The following is a 6,663-nucleotide window of genomic DNA, read 5'->3' on the forward strand; positions in this document are numbered from 1 at the left end:
ATGCCTCGCAATCGACTGAAGTTAATTGTTTCCGCTCTCATCTGCTTTGCTGCCTTTGCCGTTGAAGCAGCTCAACTTCCCGATGATGAAGGTCCGATCACTAACACCACCACACTTCAATATATATTACGTACCTTAATCTATTCCTTAACATATCTCGAAGTTTAAGTCCGACCGGTCAGTAGTATATATATGATCGTTTTGCAAATTCTTTTCGTTTCAGTATACAGTGCAAGCACTGAAGGACATAGCTACAGCACTGAAGAAAAGGAGCTGGGATTTAAGTTTGGATCCATGCAACAGGACGGCCCCTTGGGTCGTGTCCGCGTCCGATGATGCTGTTACCTGCGACTGCACTTTCAGCAATAATACCGTCTGCCACGTCACCAGCATGTAAACATGCTCCTTATACATATATATATATATATATATATATAGAGAGAGAGAGAGAGAGAGAGAGAGAGAGAGAGAGAGAGAGATGGACAGGACATAAGTATGAGACTTGTCCCCGCATTGCTGGCCCATTCAGCTTGCATGCATGCAATCAGGAGATGGTTACGTAGGATAAATCGTAAATAATATAAAAAAATCATAGCCCCGGCCCGCCCGAGAATATTATCAGGGATCACTCCACAGCACAGGCCCAGTTCATAGATTTTGGGCTGGCCTATTTTGTCCTATTGGACGGCCCATTGGGCTACGGTCCTGAGGTCCTCGTTGGGTTCATAAGACATTGGTCAACGTCTAAGGGTGACTTTGTTCGTTATTTATTAACACATCTTTGAAGGGACAGTCGCTTCAGGGGACACTCCCGCCAGATTTTGTGAGGCTCCCTTACCTCCAAAACCTGTAAGTACAAGCTGTTCTACTCGGCCATTGCTTCACATGCCTTCGACCTTTGTCTACAATATCTCTCTCTCTCTCTCTCTGATGTTCCATTCACCGATTTCTCTTTGATTTCGCTCTGTGCCTTGCAGAGACCTCACCCGGAACTATCTCGACGGCACGATTCCTAGTGAGTGGAGTTCCATGGCGAATGTGCTAAACATGTATTTTCCGTCCTCCCTCATTCATCGTATCATTTGGATTGTGAAGTTTATCCGTGTGTTTTGTGCAGTTCCTTACTCGGGAACAGATTGAATGGCTCGTTCCCCAAAGAGATCGGGAACATATCCACCCTCCAGAGCTTGTGAGTGTTCACTCCCTCGATCGCTTTCCATTTTCCGTCTAGGGGTGCAGTGTTGTGGAGCTCAATCAGCTCTCCGGAGAGCTTCCTGAGGAGCTTGGAAACTTGTCCAGAGACTACAGAGGCTGTGAGCTCCTCCATCAAATTTCTAAGCATTGTTACTGTATTTTACGATGTCATGTAAAGGCGATTCTCTGACAGTTGAAATCCGTCTTTTTTCTTTGCCTTAATTAGGTTGTTGACGTCGCATTATTTTACCGGAGAGCTGCCCTCCACTTTTGCAAATTTGACGAACCTAAAAGAAGTATGAGTCTCCATTTCTTTCAGGGATTGCGTGATTTAAAATATTCGTCCTTGCTGTGGTTCATCTACGCATAACCAATTATGGTAGGTGGCTCGGCAATAACCAATTCTCAGGAGAAATTCCCAAATTTATTCAGCATTGGACAAATGTTGACTCATTGTGAGAGCTTTACCCAGAATCCTCTTTCCTTCAGACGAATGAAAAGTGAAAAACAAAACACAAGTTCATTCCACTAATTCAAAATTTGTTCTGTTTGACAGAGTGTTTCAGGCAAGGGGCTTTCAGGGGCCGATTCCTTCTGGTATTGGAGCTTTAGGAAACTGAACCGACTTGTCAGTGCCGCATCTTACCTCATGTTTTCTGTCACTTCAGATAGATCTGAAGTACAATGTTTGTAACCTCGTTGGATATTGATGAGCAGGCGAATCACTGACCTAAACGCAACTGAATCCCCTTTGCCTCAGTTCAGCAGCATGAGCATGGAGATACTGTGAGAACATCATCCTCTCTACATCTTTAATTAAAATAACCGTGTCTACTTTCTCATGCAATGTCGTGTGAAGTATACCTGATTATCTGGCAAATATGATGAGTTTAAAAACCTTGTAAGTATGAAGGTTATCTCTTCTCTGAGTTCTCTCTTCCCAATTAACAGATAAAATATTATATATTCCGCCCAATTGCAATAAATTAAGATGCCGCCTGATTCTCATGACTAATAGCTTCTGGTCATTTACTATTAAATTTTGTATAGAGATGTCAGCTTCAATGAACTCAGCGGCGAAATCTCGAAAGACTCTGCCGGTTTAAGTAATGTGAATTATCTGTGAGTAGTTTGACGCTTCAGCAAATTATGGTTGATCTGTTGGCATCTGAGAAAAGCAGACTGAAGTTCTTATACCAAATGAACCACTTGTATTCAACTGCCAGAATGAAAGGCTGATCTGAGACTAAGATTATAGCCTATATATATATATTTAATGCCATCAGTCCAACCGACAATGCGTCGTTTAAAGCTCTTCATATTAATTTGGCTGTTGCTAGTGTAATATATATTTATCAATGATATTTATCTTGTTCAGATATCTAACTGGAAACCAACTTACGGGCCCAGTACCTTGTTGGATTATGAATTCTGGGATGGACAAGAAAAGGTAAGCTTCTCAGTCAAGTGTTCACCGTTGTGTAGTTCTCCTGTTAGAAATATTCCTCCTGGAACTTTCTGGTGAATTTGTACATTGCTTACTAGCTAGAGCAATTTTACACCTATATCAGGGGTCATTACCTATCTACCGTTGCCATGATTAATTGAAAATTTGACATTTTGAAGTCTGATTGCCACATTCAATAAACATATATAACATGTGAATTTCGTAATAGTTGGTTATGTGAAAGCAAATCAGATGACCTTATTGTCATGTTCTAGAAGTCAAGATCGGGGTTGGAAAAAGCTCAGGGCATATTATTGATGTCGACTATCACCGCTTCTAGATTCATATTACAACAGATTCAATTTAGTTGTGACGTTATAAATGATTCCTATGTTGTTACCCATTAGTGTTTATTGTCCGTGTTATGACAAGACTGATCGTCTGTCCTTTCATGTTACAGGGATCTTTCATATAATAACTTCACAAATGAAGGCACTATATGTAAAAACGCAAACGGGAATGTGTATGCATTACTTCCATGTCGAACTCAAGCGCAAGTTTATTTTGATCCTATGATTTTATCAATAGACGTGGAACTGCCATTTATTTTAGATGTCCTTCTATACAGGAACCTATTTGCAAGATCAACCAAGGTCGATAGTTGCAACTACATCGGTTTTACTGTTTCCTCAGGACATAGCACTTTCGATTAACTTGGATTGTGACAGATTGCATAGGTTTAGATATCAAATACAATCTTACATGGAATATTTAATCCTTCTTGCAGGCTCAAAGCATATGGTGTTTGAGCGCTATTAATTGCCCGACCGCAAGTAAGTTTCACTGCTATAGAATCTTACTAACATCATTTCTTTCTCATAAATGCAATGCTTCTTTTTTTTTTTGAGCTGACACTGTGTATGAATTGTCCTAACTTAATTTTCTCTTCTTCAAAGCTTGCTGATCTTTTGTTTCAGGCAATCGAGGTCTGTACAATCTCGGCATAAACTGCGGTGGAAGTGCAGTGAGTATAGGGTCCACCAGCTACAATAATGACGGGGTGGATGGAGGTCCAGCTTATTACAAACTTGGCGAGGGATACTGGGCCTATAGTAGCACCGGTCACTTCATGGATAACGGAACGATTGCAGAAATTTATACTGTGACAAATACATCCACACTGCTCACGGAAACACCTCAACTTTACATGGCTGCACTGGGTTCTCCAGTCTCTCTAACTTATTACAGTTTCTGTCTGATGAATGGAACCTACAATGTAAGCCTTCATTTTGCTGAAATCGTGTTCACGGCAGACCGAAATTATGGCAGCCTCAGAAGGCGTTACTTTGACATTTTCATACAGGTAAATTCGACACACCATGTTCATTGAAGTTCCTGAGATTTAATTAACTTATTCATCCAGACATCTGAACATAGGAATCATTGGCCGACTTTCCTCGTCGACCTGGGAATTTTCCGCCTAGTACAAAAAGAAATTCAGTTGATTGCATATTTCAGGGGAAGTTGGAGCTGAAGGATTTCAATATTGAAGATGCAGTAGGTGGAGTTGGAAAGCCAATAGGAAAAAATTTCACCACCACAGTTACTGGCAGCACTCTTGAGATACGCTTGCAGTGGGCCGGGAGAGGAACTACAGCTATCCCCTACAAAGGAGTCTATGGTCCTTTGATATCTGCTATCACTGCTGAGAACACTGGTAATCGCTTGATTCATTGTTGAACTGACCATTTCTTTGTCCACTGTTGGACAATGTGCCGTGCTAATATAGGTTGTCCCTACTTAGTCAAGGTGAACACAAAATAACATATCGTATTTTATCTAGGGGATGAGTGCAGAGCTCTAAAAAATATGACTGTTAGACTACATCATCGAACGGGGCATAACATAGCGTTTTAACTTGGCCATATCAGTGCTTAATATATGTACTTTATATGCAGATTGAGAAGAGCCAGGAAGCACGTTTCCAGAATCGTGGCTGGAATATCAGCTGTTGTTATCCTGGTCCTGTTTATTCTTTGGAAGAAAGGATGTCTTGGACAAAACAGTAAATTGGCGAGAGGTACTTACTGACTTGTGCATCTATCTTAGATACAAATAAATTACAATCTGCTGCTCCAATAATCGCTACTAAATCTGGTTTGTAAGTCTATACCTTTGTGGAATGTGCTCCTTTGACTTTAAGAACCGAGATCACGAGTAGGCTACACGGATTCTTTACATGGGTACAGCATAGAATGTCCAAAACATACTGTCAGGAGCAGGAAAATGGATATTTAGCATGTGTATCTTGTCTCATTCAGACATTTCCATTTTCTTTTTTGCCGATTTCTACTTCTGACGACAGTTTTTCATTTCAGATTTTGAGGGTCTACAGTTGCAGACTGGTTCGTTTACCTTGAGACAAATTAAAGCTTCGACGAACAATTTCAGTGATGCCAATAAGATTGGAGAAGGCAGTTTTGGTCCAGTGCGTAAGGTGTTGCTGAATGGCCCCAGCTATTCTTGAGCCTGGTGGACAGCTCGTCTTTGCTTTCATTTAAGTTGCAGCTTAGTTCATATAACAGATTTCATGCCAATAACAATGCAGGGAGTTTTGCCAGATGGCAGAGTAATTGCTGTGAAACAGTTGTCTAACAAATCAAAGCCAGGAAACCGTGAATTCTTGAACGAGATTGGAATGATTTCCGCCCTGCAGCACCCTCATCTTGTGAAGCTGTACGGGTTCTGTATTGAAGGGAATCAACTGCTCCTGGTGTATGAATACATGGAAAATAACAGTTGCTGGAGCTTTGTTGAGTAACTTTTAGTCCACAAGAAGCTCGCCCCCTATTTTCCTGTACTATGGACTACTAATTCTTATGTGCTTCTGATATTAGGCCCCGAGGAACATCAGTTGAAGTTGGACTGGCGGACGAGGCACCGAATATGTGTGGGCATTGCAAGAGGACTGGCATTTCTCCACAAAGAGTCGCGGTTGAAGGTTTTGCATCAAGACATCAAAGCGACCAACATACTGCTCGACAAGAATCTCAACCCCAAAATTTCAGATTTTGGTCTGGCGAAACTTGATGACGAGGATGGCACTCACATTAGCACCAGAATTGCTGGAACACAGTGAGTCAATTTCTACTATGTTAGGATGAACTTTTCTTGGAAGCTAGTGAAATGAACCTTGTTATCACTCTTTTATTTTTTATTTTTTTATTTATATCTATTTGGCTGAAATGACAATAATAAGGGTACTTTACGCTCTTAAATATGCAGTGGACACATGGCACCGGAATATGCAATGCATGGTTATCTAACTGAGAAAGCAGAGGTTTACAGTTTCGGGATCGTTGCCTTGGAAATTGTCAGTGGTCGGAGCAACACAAGTCATAAGCTCAAAGGGGAATGCCTCTATCTCCTTAGTTGGGTAATGGAGTAGAGTTTTTTCATAAATTTCTTTTTAAAGTGTTGTTTGCCTCTACATTCAAAGGAAAATTGACAATATATATGTAAGGGATTGCTGTAATTAACAAAGTATTCTGGAGAGACTGCTAATGATTTCTGTTAAAGCATCAGATTATGTAGAAACAAAGAACCTAGTGGTATCTATGATTTTAATGCTAATACCCTCGGCCAAGACATTGTTCTTATTAGATGTAGTAGCTCTTCACATTTTTCTTGTAATGTGCATCGAAACTTGAGTTGGGATGAGGAGATGGTGATGATCGATGTTGCTTTACTGTGCACTAACGTCTCTCCATCAGTTAGATCCTCCATGTCTTTGGTCGTGAGAATGCTCGAAGGCGATGAAGCAGTCCCAGCAGTAGTCCCAAATAGTTATGCTAGCAATGACGAGGCGAAACTCGAAGCCATGAGGAGGTATTTTATGGGACACGGAGAGCAAGAGGAGGAGCTGAATTAGAGGAATATCGAGAGCTTTGCGAGCAACGCTCCATTGACTGCCTCTTCTACATCCTCTAAAGATCTTTATCCAGTAATTTGGGGTTCTGATT

General features: G+C 41.0%; 1 pseudogene; it reads left to right on the forward strand.

Moving 5' to 3' along the window:
- Positions 1-6,663, forward strand: LOC116214602 (annotated as a pseudogene).

The sequence above is a fragment of the Punica granatum genome, chromosome 7 (assembly GCF_007655135.1).
Source record: "Punica granatum isolate Tunisia-2019 chromosome 7, ASM765513v2, whole genome shotgun sequence".
Lineage (NCBI taxonomy): Eukaryota > Viridiplantae > Streptophyta > Magnoliopsida > Myrtales > Lythraceae > Punica > Punica granatum.